Source organism: Salminus brasiliensis, chromosome 12 (assembly GCF_030463535.1).
Source record: "Salminus brasiliensis chromosome 12, fSalBra1.hap2, whole genome shotgun sequence".
Classification (NCBI taxonomy): domain Eukaryota; kingdom Metazoa; phylum Chordata; class Actinopteri; order Characiformes; family Bryconidae; genus Salminus; species Salminus brasiliensis.
This window is the reverse complement of record NC_132889.1, coordinates 3537783-3553892: the sequence shown is the minus strand read 5'-3', so window position 1 is coordinate 3553892 and position 16110 is coordinate 3537783. Positions and strand designations below refer to the sequence as shown.

At 44.4% G+C, this 16110-nt stretch overlaps 1 protein-coding gene across 5 annotated transcripts in view; it reads right to left on the bottom strand.

Annotated features, from left to right (window-relative positions):
• The window catches only part of rps15a (ribosomal protein S15a), a 336047-nt gene that overhangs the window by 34603 nt on the left and 285334 nt on the right, over positions 1-16110 (bottom strand). Inside the window, exon 1 of one of the 5 annotated variants that reach the window (XM_072693354.1) lies at positions 14194-14199. The exons of the other annotated variants lie outside the window; for them this stretch is intronic. The gene's annotated coding sequence lies outside the window, so the exon portion shown is untranslated. Of the gene's footprint in view, positions 1-14193; positions 14200-16110 lie in introns of those variants that run through there. 5 annotated transcript variants of the gene reach the window in all.

Genomic DNA, 16110 nt, shown 5'->3' with positions numbered 1-16110 from the left:
ACTAGACATACCATGTGCATGTGTGCATTTGCTCTTCTGTGTCAGCAGTGGGTGCAACTTAAAGTAGCTGAATGCATTCATTAGAAGTGGTGTCCACAAACATTTGGACACATAGCGTAGGTTCTGTTGTCCTTCAGTTCCATATTCAGCAGTATTCAGCAACTCCACCCCTGAGGAGGCACCTGGACTAGAAGACGTGAACATAGCTGAAGCTTCCAGCGTTCTGGAGATATTCAATCATGTCTGAGGGATGTGGAAACTTCTCCCCCCTGACACGGCCCGTACGGAGAGCAGGGTCTTGGCGAATGGAGGTGACGTGGGGTGACCTTGTTGATTCTGGTAAGGATGCCATTCTCGCAGTAAGATAAATAAATTAGGTGGAGACAGAGATCTATAGGGCCGGTGGTGGGATGGCTTTCACGCTGCCGTGTGTGTGTGTGTGTGTGTGTGTGAGGAGTGATGGATGGGGCGTCTCCCTTTGGTGCTCTCGCCACGTCGCCAGCAAATTAAAGAACGACGACACGTGGCGCTGAAGGTCACCGGCAGCTTGGAGAGAAGCGCTGGGGCCGGGGTTGGAAACGGAAGTGTTTCTGTCAGAACGCATGAGGATGAGAAATTATGCGGCAACGTCTCCAGTTGGGCGGCGAGGCTCGTGGACATCCTGCCATCATCATTTAGAATGACCTGCAGGGGAATTGCCAGAATTTTATTTTAGGAGAGGCCTTGGTTTCAGGTAGCAGCTGAAAATGATCCACTAACTGATTACAGAGCATTTTTTAAGTTAACTCAACTTAGTTTAGTCCAAACTTCTCCTAACTCACATTTTTGCTGGACCGGCAAGTGGACAACACCGCTGCCCAGCATTGCCACTGCAGTGCAAAGGCTGCCGGCCTTGCCCAGCATCGCTATCATGATGTTAGCATAGCAATTGCACGTTAACAGCACTACCACTGTGTAAGCATCGCTATCTCAGTGTTAGTACACTGGCTGCCAGTCTCACCCAGCATTGCTATCATGCCAACTGCTAGCTTTGCCCGGTATCGCTACCGTGACTTTAGCATCGCTATTGTGTCGTTAACAGCACTACCACTGTGAAAGCATCGCTAACGCAGTATTAGCACACTAGCTGCCAGTCTCGCTCTGCATCGCTACCACAGCGTTAGCATCGCTATCGCGGCAGAAGCATCACTACTGCGTCGGCCTCCTGCCTCACCCAGCATTGCTATCGTGCCGACTGCTGGCTTTGCCCAGTGTCGCTACCATGATATTAGCACAGCTATTGCATCAGCCGCCTGTCACTTTACCAGTGACATTAGCATTGCTATCGTGTGTTAGCATTGCTTCCACCGTGTAAGCATTGCTATCATGTGTTAGCATCACTACTGCCGTGACCGCTGCATCACCACCGCAGCATTAGCGTTGCTATTAAGCTGGCCGCCGGCCTTGCTCAGCATCACTATTATAGCTTGGCGTTGCTAATACACCGTAAGCATCGCTATCGCGCCATTAGCATCGCTACCGTGGTGTAGAGCATCCCTACACTTCTATGCAGCCAACAACTACGCAGTCCTGCTTTTCCTTGTTTACTTCTGCATCTTTGAGTTAAGCCTCAAAAACATTAGTAAATTAAAGTGATTATTGAATTATGAATATTGCGTGAGTTGTTTGAAGTTTATACAGTGGCTCCGCCCCCTCACATTGTTTACTGTTTACCCCCTCCACCCCAAAAAACACCTTATTTAGGAAAGCCTTCATACTCTCAGACCCCTGATCATGGAGGACTCTGGAGTTGATGGGATTCAAACTAATTAACCTCCTGAGTCTCTTGCAGTTGCAAGCCGGCAGTTAGACAGTTGCTCCTCTCCAGAGCTGTGAAGGTTTTAGGCACTTTTGCTCTCCTTCTTTGTGTTCAGAACATTCTGAAAAGCTGTACAGCTCTTTTCCCCCATTTCCTGAAACTGAAAAGCATCGAAGCTGCTCTTAATGTTGAAGTGCACTGATTTTTCATCCCTGCCCTCCATCTAACAGGAGTGACAAATGTGCGCCCTTCATGTGGACACGGCGTGGTCACATGGTGCTCTAATGTGGTTTTAGACGTGCCCTTGATCCAGAGGGTAGAGGGGTCCTGGGGGAATCTGTGCTATCAGAGAGAGATTTATCAGCGTTAGGGGGGCATTATGGGGGGTTATCATGTGACCCGTCTCGTCCTCTTCCCAGAGCGAAGCGTGCAAGAGAGAGAGAGAGAGAGAGACTTACGACAGATACCGTCGCGCTGCCCGTGGTGAATTTCCCACAAGCGCAAACATCCGGAGATTTTACAAGAACCATTTTTGGAGCCGGCTTCGGACCGCTGAGATCGTGAGCGTGATTGAATGCTGTTGGTTTGTAGCCGACGCCGTCCGTCGCTCCAGGCAGCAGCACTTCATTTACTGGTTCACGGACACAAACACGCCAGATATTAAAACTCGCAAAGGACCTTCGGCGTGTCGGAAGCAGCAGACAGGACTATCTGCCTCAAACTTTCTTTCTTGTCTTACTTGATGTACGGCGGTGGACGAAATAATGGAAACACCACATGACAAAGTACTGGAAGTACTTCGAAGTGACTTGAACGCGATGGGCTAACTGTCAGTTACAGTGTAGGTCCCCCTCGTCCCGTCAAAAACCTACCCATCGAGCCTTGGGGTCCACAAGACCTCTGAGGGTGTAGACCCCTGTAGTGTCTGGCACCTGTAAGTTGGTAAGTTGAGGTTCGGGCCTGCATGAGCATCATGAAGCCTTGGGCGTCCCTGATGTCCCCGTCGCCAGTTTACCGGTTGTCCTTCCTTGGAGCACTTTTGGTAGGTACTCACCACTGCATACCAGCAACCCCCCACAAGACCTGCCAGATGTTTTGGAGGTGCTCTGACCCAGTCAGGAAGGTCATGGGAGCTCATGGGAGCTTAGTAGGGTCCACCAAACCTTACTGTTAGGTTCCTTCAGTCTGGTAGGTCGTGTTCTCCAGGCATTTGACAATCCCTGATTTCCCCGATTCGTCCATCAGATCATGAAACTTGCTTCCTCAAGCCAGAGAGACCAATGGGAGTGTCCAGTTTGGCTTCTGAGCAACTACTCTGTCATGGAAACCCCTGTTCTTGTGCTCTCAGAGGCAGTTTGGCAACACAGGACAGCCGAATGTGTGGGTTTGCATGGGCTGTTATTGCTCCTCTATGCTTCCATTGACACTAATAGTGTTTACAGTTGGTCGGGGCAGCTCTAGCAGGGCCGAAATTTTACATACCAGTACTGCAGCGGTATGGAGCAAGATCTTTTGGGTTAAAGACTAGGGAGATGGCTAATGGCTCCTTCAAAGCAGCCACATTTTTGCAGTCCTACCACGATAGTGAGGCCTCACCCTTGAGAGAGGGTTCTAATCTCTTTGACAGTCATCCTGGCAGCTCTAATTTAAACCTGTCCACTTGGCCACTGCCTTTAGGCTTTAATAATAGCCCGGTGTATGAGGTACTGAGAAAATACGGCGGAAAAGGAGCATGCCATCCCCTCAGAGGAAGAAATTCCAAAGGCGTCAGCACAAAAAAAAAAAAAAACAGTGCTTCTTTTGTCTCATTACCAAGAACCTATTCAGCAGCTCACGAGCCAGATGCTTCTTACCTGCCTCCCTTAGCTTTTATACCCATCAGGCTCTCTCACAACTGTTTTAGGCCGCTCTCTAGGCTCCAGTCACCGCTAGGTGGGCAGCCTTTGCTGATGGAGTGTGATTTAGCTGGAAGACTGGTTTGGATCTCGGGGTGCGGCGCGTCAGGAGCCTTTTAAACTGCCGGATCAGAGCTGCTGAGGAGGCAGGATGAGAACTCCGCTGGGCTCAGCTTTGTCTAAGTCAGGAAAAGCTCATAACACCTGCTCTGAGGCTCTCTGTTTGTCTTTGTCTGCCTATTGTTATCTGTCTTTGTGCCTCTTTCAAGAAGGCCTGACTCCCACAACCCTTGAACCGTTTGGTCTTGGTCTTGTGGCAGGCTCGTTGGCCTGATGTGTGTGTCCTACTGCCTGATCGGGGACATAGATTGGTCTTCGGTGCCATTACAGTTGGATATGGCAGTTGGTGCTGATACACATGCCTGTCTGCCCAGCTGGTCGGCTGGCTGCATGTTATATCCAACATATCCTACATCTTACATATGGTTTTATGCTGAAAATAGGTCAGCATTGTCATTAATAATAGAAACTGTATAGTAACCTAGTTGGTGACTGACCTACATATAGGATAACATGCTGTTATATCAGGCATTTCTGAGCTTTCAGAGCCACAATATACATGTATTTAATGGAAAAGCAAGTATACTGGATTTACTTAAGAATGGGGCATGCTAGGCTAATATTGCTAACTAATACTGGCCGTAGATTGGCACCAATCAATCTTCTTTTTTTTCATTGAAGGCGTTTAGCAGACGCTAGAAAATACTCTTAGTTTGAAAAAAACTTGGATGCTTGTCTTCCATGGATCTTAAGGGATGCCGGGTCGAGCCGAGCCGCACTTGAGGCTTGAAGAGCTTCGGTGTGGCTAACAAGCCCATCTGGGATTCACATGGGTGGAACGTGCACTAGGTGGGTTCCAGGTGGGCCCCATATGAGGGTGGGCTTTAATGATGGGGCCCAATTGGAAAGCCTTGTTACAACGCATGTACAAACCCACTCAGAGCCCAAGCCCACCTGGTGCACATTCCAGGTGGGTTCCAGGTGGGCTTGGGCTCTGAGTGGGTTTGTACATGCGTTGTAACAAGGCTTTCCAATTGGGCCCATCATTACAGCCCACCCTCATCTCACATGGGACCCATCTAGGCCCCATATGCAGTGTCCAAGAACTGACTGACTGCTCACCTGCTGCCGAATATCAAGATCCCACCCTTTGCCAGGTGTCACTGGAACCAGGTAATCAATGTTTTTGCACTTCACCTATCAGTGGTTTTAATGTTATGGCTTTTGTCTTGTGTCTTTGGTCAGTCTCTCCACTTATTGTCTTGTTTTAATCGTCTCCTCCCTCCGCCTCCTTCCCTCCCTCTCTTTTCCCTCTGTCTCGTCCCACCCCCTCCTTCCCCTCCGTGCTTTCTCGTCACACCTGGATCCCTCCCTCTATCTCTCAATCCTTCCTCGATGATGAATGGCATACACCAAATGCTTACTTCTGCATTTCCTCTGGCTTTTCTCCTCCATCCTTCTTTCCTTCTGTCCCCCCAACCCCATCCCACCACCACCACCACCACCATTCTGGCCAGACCCCCCAAGGTTAGACCATCTCCTTTAATTGCCTGATATCAATTAAATGTTGACTCGTGAGCTGCAAGGGTGGGGGCGGTGGAGCTAGTTATCAGTCTGAGGAGCTTTTTTCGGACACTTCAGGGGGGCTGGCGGTCTCGGAGACTTTTGCAAATTGGCCCCAGTGGCTTTGGCAGGACGTCGCTTGAGGGACGGTGGCATAATGTGTTTTTAATGGCTGCAACAGGCAAAGTAGGAATGTGGGCATTTCAGGTTTGTGTTTGTGTGTGTGTGTGTGTGTGTGTGTGTGTGTGTGTATTCTTCACCATATTTGTCCTCCTCCACTCTTCTACAGTACTGATATATATATATATATATATATGAACAGCAGCCCCTGTTATCCCCCATATTAGCGTACTGCATCTTTTTAATATCCTTCCGCACAGCGCCTGCTTTTAAGAGTGTGTAATGAAAGGGGGAGAGGAAGTTACAGTAATAAGATGACAGCGATTAATATTCCTCATTTTCCCAGCATGCAGAGAGGAGGAAAAAAGCTAAGTGCGACCTCCGGTGCCGCATATATTACAGTCCACCAATCCCCATCTAATATTAATATCAATAGGCTGGTTAGTTTAATATGTCTTGGACTAAGAGGGCTAAAGTGGGCCGCGCCGCAGAAGATAGATGGCTGACTAAAGAATAAATTCGGCTCTTTCTTTATTGAGGCGGCCGACTGAGCCTAATGGAGAGAGCAGGCATGAAAGAGCGTCTGAAATATGAACTGAGAAGCAGTTCCTTAGCGGAGTCGAGTCGCTGCCCCGACCGGCTACGTCTTTATACACTTCAGAGACGAGGCCTCCCTCTGTGCATCTCAATGACTTAGGCCTCACAACAACGTGGTTAGCTTTTAAAAACTGCAGATACTTTCCCTGCCAGATTTCTACTCCTCCAAGTCTGCAGGCCACAATGCACTACAATCACCGGCCACTTTATCAGAAACGCTGGAGAAACCTTGCTGGTAGAGGCTGTAGCTCACCTGTTCATGTTGGCTATACTGTAGCACGTCATCAGTGATAGTACAAGGCAGGTGTTTCTAATAAAGTGGCCAGTGAGTGGAAGCACAAGGTGGTAGGTGTTTCTAATAAAGTGGCCAGTAAGTGGAAGCACAAGTTGGTGGGTATTTCTAATAAAGTGGCCAGTAAGGAAACACAAGGCAGGTGTTTCTAATATAGTGGCCAGTGGGTGGAAGTACACACTTGGTGTTTCTAATAAAGTGGCCAGTAAGTGGAAGCACAAGGTAGGAGTTTCTAATAAAGTGGCCAGTGGGTGGACTTATGAGGTAGGTGTTTCTAATAAAGTGGCCAGTGAGAAAACGCAGGGCAGGTGTTCTTAATAAATGGTCAGTGAGTGGAAGCACAAGGCAGGTGTTTCTAATAAAGTGGCCAGTAAGGAAACACAAGGCAGGTGTTTCTAATATAGTGGCCAGTGGGTGGACTTATGAGGTAGGTGTTTCTAACAAAGTGGCCAGTAAGGAAATGCAAGGCAGGTGTTTCTAATAAAGTGGCCAGTGAGTGGAAGTACACACTTGGTGTTTCTAATAAAGTGGCCAGTAAGGGAAGCACGAAGTAGGAGTTTCTAATAAAGTGGCCAGTGGGTGGATTTATGAGGTAGGTGTTTCTAATAAAGTGGCCAGTAAGAAAACGCAGGGCAGGTGTTTTTAATAAAGTGGCCAGTGAGTGGAAGCACAAGGCAGGTGTTTCTAATAAAGTGGCCAGTGAGTGGAAGCACAAGGCAGGTGTTTCAATTAAATTGGCCAGTGAGTGCAGGTACACACTATCAAGTCTGAGTATGAACATCAAGAGTCCTAAACTCTTGAGTAATTTTCCTTTTTACTGGTGCTGAAGTACACATCAGTACAGTAGCAGTGTTCACACTTAAATGGGGGCCACTTTGCCAGGCTGTGTGAAGAGGGGATGGCTTTTTCATCTTTAAATAGAAGAACATGGTAAGGCAGCTTGTTTATCAGAGAGGCGCTTCCAAGGCATGAGAGATTCAATTAAGAGAACACTCTGCTATCTGCTTCTGCGTGTGCTGGATTAGAGGAATCTGAACTTGTGGTGACCCTGGCAGCTGAAAATGTTTCCATGCTCATTAGTCAAGTGCATGGTGTAAGAGGATGTGTGTTTGTTGGTGTGTGAGTGTATGTGTGTATGTGGTCTCGTCTGATGGATTTTTCCTCTCCTATTACCCACAAACTCCTGGGGCCAGCTTTAATAATCACGGCCTGATGGATGCTATAGGAGGTTAAAAAGTGACTCTCTGAAGCTCAGAGCCACAGCACTGCACAGTTCACTGTTGTCACTCCGATGGCGGGATGGTCGCGATGTAGAAGCACTCCGGCTGTGAGACGTGGAAATATCTAAATATCGCATTGTTAAGTGACTCTGGTGCTGTGGTAACTGTGGAAACAGGGAAACGTCTGAGCTACATTATAAATGCACTCCAATGGCAGGCAGTGGAAACTTCCAAGCCCTGTTGCAGAGGCACTTCGGTGAATGGCCCTGGAAGCATCCAAGCCATTCTGAAAGGACACTCTGGCGGTCGGCCTGAGAAACATCCGAACCACAATGAAGTTTCACTCTGAACAACAATGTAAATCACTCCAGTGGTTGACTGTGGAAACTTCTGAGCTGTGTTGGAGAGGCTCATGATGCATCCAAGCCGAGAATCACCCAAGCCGTGTTGTACGGGCTTCCCATTTCCTTTCCCGAGAAAACTTCCAGGTGGTGATGTAGAGTCACTCCAGTGGTTTTGGCCATGGAAACCTTTGAGCCACAATGGAGAAGTCACTCCAGTGGTTTTGGCCATGGCAACATCTGAACCTCCATGTAGAGTCACTCCAGTGGTTTTGGCCATGGAAACATCTGAACCTCAATGTAGTGTCACTCCAGTGGTTGGCTGTGGAAATGTCCGAGCCATGGTAGAGAGGTTCTCCGGTGGATGACTCGAGAATCACCCAAGTCATGTTGTACCGGCACTCCATTTGCTTTCTGAGAAAAGTTCCAGATGTTGATGTAGAGTCAGTCCAGTGGTTTTGGCCATGGAAACGTTTGAGCCACAATGGAGAAGTCACTCCAGTGGTTGGCCGTGGAAACATCTGAACCTAAATGTAGAGTCACTCCGGTCATTGGCTCTGGAAACTGCCGAGCTGTGTTGGAGAGGTACTTCGGTGATCGCCCTGGAAGCACCCAAGCCCTGTTGAAGGCACACTCTAGCAGTGGGCGTGAGAAACATCCAAACCACAATGAAGTTTCCGGTGGTTGGAAAGTGGAAACTTCCGAGCTGCGTTGGAAAGGTACCTTGGTGGATGGCCCAGGATGCACTCAAGCCATGTTGTACGGGCACTCCATTTGCTTTCCGAGAAAACTTCCAAGCGGTGATGTAGAGTCACTCCAGTGGTTTTGGCCATGGAAACATCTGTACCACAACATAGATTCACTTAAACTTGGATCTTAGTCTGACAATGACAATCTCATTGCTTAGTTCACTTAGTTCTATTGGTCTTTGGCAAAGTGGTTGTCTTCTGAAACATCCAAATCACATTGTACACTGATAAAAGTATAAGATCCTTTAGGAAACATTGGAGGAACCTTCTAACATGCTTTGAGGAACCTTCAAGAAAATCCTTTTAAGCAATTCATCCACAGTTTCAAACTGAAGAACCTCCAATGTTCCTTAAGGATCTTATGCGTTTATCAGTGTACAGTGCTTCAGTGGTAACCTGGGGAAACATCTGAACCACAATGTACAGTCATGCCAGTGGCGGGGCAGGGAAGTTTCCGAGCCGTGCTGTAGAGTCGCTCCGGAGGCAGGCTGTGGAAACATCTGAGCCGTGATGAAGTGTCACTCAGCTGGCAGCCCATGGAAACATCCAAGTTGGGATGCTAGTTTGAGTGCATCCATTAATCTTCAGTAAGGAAATGACGAATTGTTTACCTCCGTTCTTCTGAGTGAAGAATGTGTGTATGGAATGGTATTTCGGGGGGATTTAGGGGTTAATCCTGGGGCTCATCACATTGTCATATAATAGGTCTATTTTGTAATTCTTCTATTTCCATGCCGTCAAATATGTCTAGTGTGTCTCCAGATTGCATGCTGGCTGAACCCAGTGAGGGATGATCTGATGCTGGCACATCCACATGATGGATGAAGTATCGCAGGCGTGTTCTGGGTAATGCAGATTTCATGCAGTTCTGCACAGCTTATTTTCAAATAATCTTTACTGGAATGAGACGTTCTATACATGGATACGTGGATCATTGGATTTGCACAGTGTCTGCATTGCTGGAAGGCGAAGACTCAATGCAAACAGCGCCAAACCACAACACCGTTTAAATGCTAATGCCAGAACTGCCTTCGGGGACTCGCAAAAGTCAGCGAAGACGACCTGCTCTGAATCGAAACTGTGGATTTCTGGCATTCCTGTCATACCTACGCCGTCCAGGTCCTCTACAAAAGGAACCCTCATTTGAATAAATGCCCCCCTACAAAGCCTCTTTTTATGTGCAGTGACACCTACAATTAGTGACTGAAGCAGGAGAAAATTAGCATGAAATCCCCACTAATGTAGTCACCTTTCACCTGCGAATGCTTATCGTGGCATTTCCAGCAATTACAGCCAGTGTGGTCTCCCTTGACACGTGCCCAACTCCTACCTGATTCGGCTGCCGTTCCCAAGCAGGGGTCTCTTTTGGCTATTTACATTTTTATGCAAATACCTCTGAATTCTCGAGAGCCCTCACTAAAGATAATCGTGCACATTTCCCCATATTTGCGTTTGATCTTCTGTATGAAGAACATTCAGTCAGCACTGTGGAGCTATGCTGCTGTGGCCACTTTATTGGAAACTCCTTGCACTGACCACTTTGTGGGCTCCACCTCCACTTTGTAGGTCCACTCTGTGGCTGGCCCCTTCAACCAAGTTGTCAGCCACCTTCTACCCCAGTCATGGATTTGGACTGTGGGGGGAAACTGTGGGAGTCCCCACAAGGAGGAAACCCACACAGACACAGGAAGAACATGGAAACCCCACCCAGATAAGGACCAGAACCCAAGACCCCATCGCTAAAGGGCAAGCATGCTAACCACCAAGCCACCATGCCACCCACAGTGTTATCATTGATTTCTTCCTCTCGTTTGATCTCAGAATCGTGTAAACCCGGAGAAAGGAAGAGCCGGAGTCAGCTGGAGATCTGGACTCTGGTCTTCTCTCAGGAGCTGTGATATGCAGATGCCCTGTGGAGTTTCACTGGACCTGACTTTTGGATACAATTAGAGGTTTTCAAAAGCCCAACTTGAATTGGACTCCTCCTCCCACGCCCTCTTATCTTCTGCTTCCACTGCAAAGCGCTAATGCTCGTTAGGCTATCGATTAGCTCAGCCCTTAACTCCTCGTTCTAACAGCCTCTCTCTTGTTCTCGCCCTCTCTTTCTCTCTCGCTCTCTCTTTCTCTCTCAGCCTTGGTCCACTCTCTCTCTGAGGAGGAGGTGCAGAGCTGGTGATGAATGGCCCCGGCCTGCTTCTCATCAATCAGTGCTGTGAGTGCCCGTCTTTGGGGGCTAAACCCCACAACCTCCTGTGGTGTGTTTGCTGCATCAAGGCCAGACCTAACTGCTTCTCTCTGATGGAGACTGTTGACCATGGGATGTGGTGGTGAGTGGTGGAGTGGGGTGGGGGGGTGTGGTAGGAGGGGGGGGGGGGGTGTTGGCCCTGATCCAGATCTTGGCTTTGTTCTGCTAGTCCTGAAAATGAGGGGTCTCAGCCACACTCCAGAGGTCTGCTAATGTCCGATGATCTGTTAGGTTTCTTTGCTCAGATCAAATGTGTTATACCTGAATATACAGGTTCCTGAGGTAGGTGTTTCTAATAAAGTGGCCAGTCAGTGAAAGCACATGGTGGTGGGTGTTTCTAATAAAGTGGCCAGTCAGTGAAAGCACAAGGTGGTAGGTGTTTCTGATAAAGTGGCCAATGAGAAGGCAGAAGGTGGTAGGTGTTTCTAATAAAGTGGCCAGTGAGTGAAAGCACAAGGTGGTAGGTGTTTCTAATAAAGTGGCCATTGAGTGTATCAAAACCTACCCAATCCAACCCTCAATATGTCACTTGAGCAGAATTCCTGTCTGTTGGGAATATCATGGCCTTCTCCCTCTCTCTCTCTCTCTCTCTCTCTCCCTCTCCCTGTCCTCTGATATTACCAGCCTCTGTGATTGACAGGTGGAAAATTGCATGTGTAATAGAGGCTGTGGAACATGTGTGCTGCTTAGGCGTGTGCAGGTGTGTGTGTGTGTGTGAGAGAGAGTACTGCTGTATGTTTGTTAGACACCAGGATGTAACGTACACGGAAGCAGATCAGCATTTGTCCTTGACTCTAAAGGCTCAAACAGGCGAAGGCCTGTCCCACTATCTTTGACCTTAATCCCACTGGTCAGAATGTGTGTAGCTGGTCCTGGACCCGACCAGTACCTGCAGCACCAGGCTCTGCAACAGCCTTTATTAACAACAGCAAGCTGAAGTTATTAACCCCTGACAGTAACTCCAGGGACTTCTGTACAAACTGATGGGGCCTTAACGAATTCTCACTTCCAATTCTAAACTACCAATTTGTATAAACCATGTTAATAATGATAGTTATTTTATTTCAGTAGTAAAATTTATACATTTATACAGCCATACAACCTGTCTGTGCAGTATGTAAATATAATAGAAACTTATGTCATTTAGTGATTTTTGTTTTAACTAAGCAATTAAATAAATAATTCTACATTAAATAGTATATAAATAATCATTTATTTAATATGCAAATAATTGGGTGATTCTTCACCTGGGGTCTCTTTTGAAAAATAAAAATACTGGAAATATATTTAAATATTTATTACTATATTTATATACATTATTCAATTTATAAATATAAATATTTTTATGTAATTGATTAAAATATCTAACAATAAAATTAAACAGTTACCAACAATAAAATGAAAAAATATAAAAATTAAATACAATCTTTGACAATTTGTTTTAACACCCTGAACCTTATATTTATTAGGAGTAATAACTGATTAATAATCCTAATCCTAAAAACCTAAACCTTTAGGCTAAAAAACTAAACCTTACGTTATTTAGGTTGAAATAGTTGCTGATTAGGCAGTGGTGTAGTTATATAAGTTAGTAAGGAACTTAAGTGGGGGTCTACGTACAAGGCCTAATGGGTAAATTATGTGAGTGTTTAAAGGCTGAGCTTATATACATCTTAAATATTTAAAATTTAGAGGACAAGGCCAAGCAGCACAGTACTGATGTTTAAAACATTTGAACATGGAAATGGATGCAGTGATTTAATAATATATTATTATTATTATTATTATTATTATTTTGAAAGAATTTCAAACATAAACGAATAAAAGTTTCTCTGTTTGAAGAATCTCCTGATTATGTAACGTAATTGCAGGTATAGAAACATATCAGTCTTTTATTAACCTTTATAAGGTTAATAATAACTCCCCAATGACCTGCTGCAACATAACTGTACACTCCTGCCTCCTCTGCTCTGGCAGTTTCCTTTGCAGTTTGCTGCGTAACTCTAAATTATAATGTAATTGTGTTCAGTAATTATGTATTGTAAATCAAATGTAGGTTCTCCTGTTCCTGTAGGATTTCACTGAACCACACTGTAGACATGTCCTATAGTGTGACCTGAAAGAAATCCAAATAAAACATAAATGACATACAAATAGAACTAGAGATTTTTCTTCACAGTTAAACTCTTATTTCAGTGTAGTGTTTATTTAATTAATATAAAAAATGATCAGTAACACTGTTTTCCCCTCAACTTGTTGAACTTGTTGGATGCTTTTAATAAATGAGTCAAACTTTGCTGTCAGTTTTTTAAAACGATTGAAAATTATATCAATTTAAGATCAGTTATGATTATATAATTTTTTTTTTACATTTTGATATTGTAATTTTTGGTTCTTTTTTGTTTGAATCGCACAATAGGACATTATGCGACACTAAATGACCAAACTGATATTATTTTGTATTAAAGAGAAAGTGAGTAGCTTGCATTTTATTAGTGTGTATTTAGTGTGTGTCACACCATAGGACCTTATGTCAGACTAAAGGACAGAACTGATAACATTTAGCATTAAGGAGAAAGTGAGATGTATTCATTTTTTAAATAAAATTTTTTGGGGTTCTTTTTAGTGTCACACCATAGGACATTATGTTACAGTAAAGGACAGAATTTATTGTTTTTACATTAAAGAGAAAAGGAGATAAAGTAGATGTATGAATTTTTTAAATTATATATATATATATATATATATATATATATATATATATATATATAATTTAAAAAATATATATACATTTTTTTTAGTTTGTGTCACACCATTGGACAATATGTCACAGTAAAGGACAGAAATGATTGTTTTTACATTGTCTCCCTTTCAGAGAGACCAGAGAAAATGAGATAAAAAATATTTACTTGGTTCTTTTTAGTGTGTGTCACACCATAGGACATTATGTCACACTGAAGGACAGAACTGATATTTTTTGTATTAAAAAGAAAGGGAGACATATGATTTTTTTTAAATAATCATTTTTCTTTTAGTGTGTGTCACACCATTGGATATTATGTCACACTAAAGGACATATATGATAACATTTATCATTAAGGAGTAAGTGAAATGTATTAATTTTTGAAATAATCAGTTTATGGTTCTTTTTAGTTTGTGTCACACAATTGGACAATATGTCACACCAAAGGACAGAACTGATAACATTTACAGTTTAGGAGAAAGTGAGAGGCCGACCTGCTGCTGATGATGATACATTACTGTACACTTCTGCCTCCACTTTTCTGGCTGTTTCCTTTGCAGTTTGCTGCGTAACTATGCAATTATAGAATAATTATGCAATGCAAATCAAATGTATAGCACAGTGGCAATAATAACTCTATTTGAAAAGCCTGCCTCATTGTACACGTCTGTCTCCACTGTTCATTTAGAATGCTATTTTTGTGCGGTGCTTCTTTTGTACTAATGTATCTGCATCGCCACACATTTAATTATAGTGATTACACTGTCTGTGTGGTTTACAGTCCATCCACTGCAAACTGTAGCACTATAGTTAGGGATAGAGTGTCTGTTAGCAGCATCACTGCTATGTATTATTTTTGCAGATAACAGGTAAAATCAGCATTGTCCCACTACATGTACAGGTTACATATGGGAATATGAATAATAATCATAAATAATAAAATAATAATAACAAAAGCAAGCCCACACGATACATCCAGATTGTTCTCCATCAGTGTTTCTTATGAAATCAAGGGTATTAACAGTGGGTTTGTCCCACTTTGCTGCAATAACAGCCTCTATCATAGGTTTAGAACATTGCTGTGAGGAGGATTTGATTGGCTCCATTAGTTGGATGATTAGTTCTGCCACGCCAACTTATCCCAAAGGTATTAGATGGAGCTCCATCACTCCAGAGTACCCCACAGCCCGATGCTGGGGGGCTTCATACCCCTCCCAGCTCCCCCTTAGCATTGAATCGGGTGACCTCGGGGTCCAGAGTGTCCTGGACACATCGATCAGTGCTTTTCTATGGACCTTATTATACAAGCTGTGTGTGAACGCAAGTAAAGGGTTAAACCCCACCCTCCCGGGGCTGAATCTCCTGAAGTAGCTCAAAGTGTGTTGACATGTTTATATGCAGTGGTAATGTTAGTCCAATAATCACGAATCTGGACAAACACAACTTTTCTTTGGACTATTTTGCCTTACGCCTGCTTGTATTCAACCCCAAGAACACTGTGCCAACTGTTAAGCATGGTGGTGGTAGTAGTATCATACTCTATCAGTGTTTTTTTTTGGCAAGTTTTTAGTCAAAAGCTCCTCAGAACTCAGAACATTGGTCTAGCCGTCAAGGATTGTGTATTAGTGAAAAACAAAAGGTCAATTTAGTATCAGAGAAAGTAAGCTGTAGTGGGTACAACCTGGGCCGAGTGCCACCTGGACTAGAGCCACTTGGTCCAGTTGCTAAGACTTCAGCCACACTCCCAGAGCTGGAACTACTAGCTAGCCCATGATATGTGTCCATATCATTTAAACGCAATGCTAACGATGGTAAAATAGTGCTAAATCTGAAAAAACAAGTTTTCTTCAGGGACTATTTTGCCTTACGCCACCTTGTATGTACCCCTCCACTTAAAAACGCCAAAGATTTAAAGCCAAACCTTCTCAAAACTATCATAAATTGTTGTCTTAGCCACCAGGAAGGCTATTAGCATTTAGTATAGTAACCTTTTTGTAATGTAACTATTAAAGGCATTTAACTCCTGAGACGTCTTGTTACATTCACCACCATTGTAAATAATTCTAACTTGGTAAATTTCTCAAGAAATTTTCACTGAACCACTCAGGATGACTTCGTTTACATCGAAACCGTTTAATTATGCAGAACTTTTGACTAATTGGTGGAATTCCCCTTTAGGAATATTTAGAGAGAAAAAAAACCCATCATAGCCTGAAGGAAAAGGTACAGCGGCGTTTTGGAGGAATTATCTTTTTACCTTCGTTATCTATTTCCCTAATAACACAATAGCACATGCTCCGAGCTGGTGTTAGCGTAGCGCAAGCTTGCCGGGCCTCTGTGGGTTCAGGCAGAAGTCAGCGCAGTGAAATTAATAGATAATAATAATAATCAAACAGCTAAAAAAGTCTCAGAAAGCCCAGAGGGCTCTCCCTGAGCAGGGCGAGCAAGAGAGCGAGCTTTACAGCAGCTTTCCCCAAGACTCTGAGA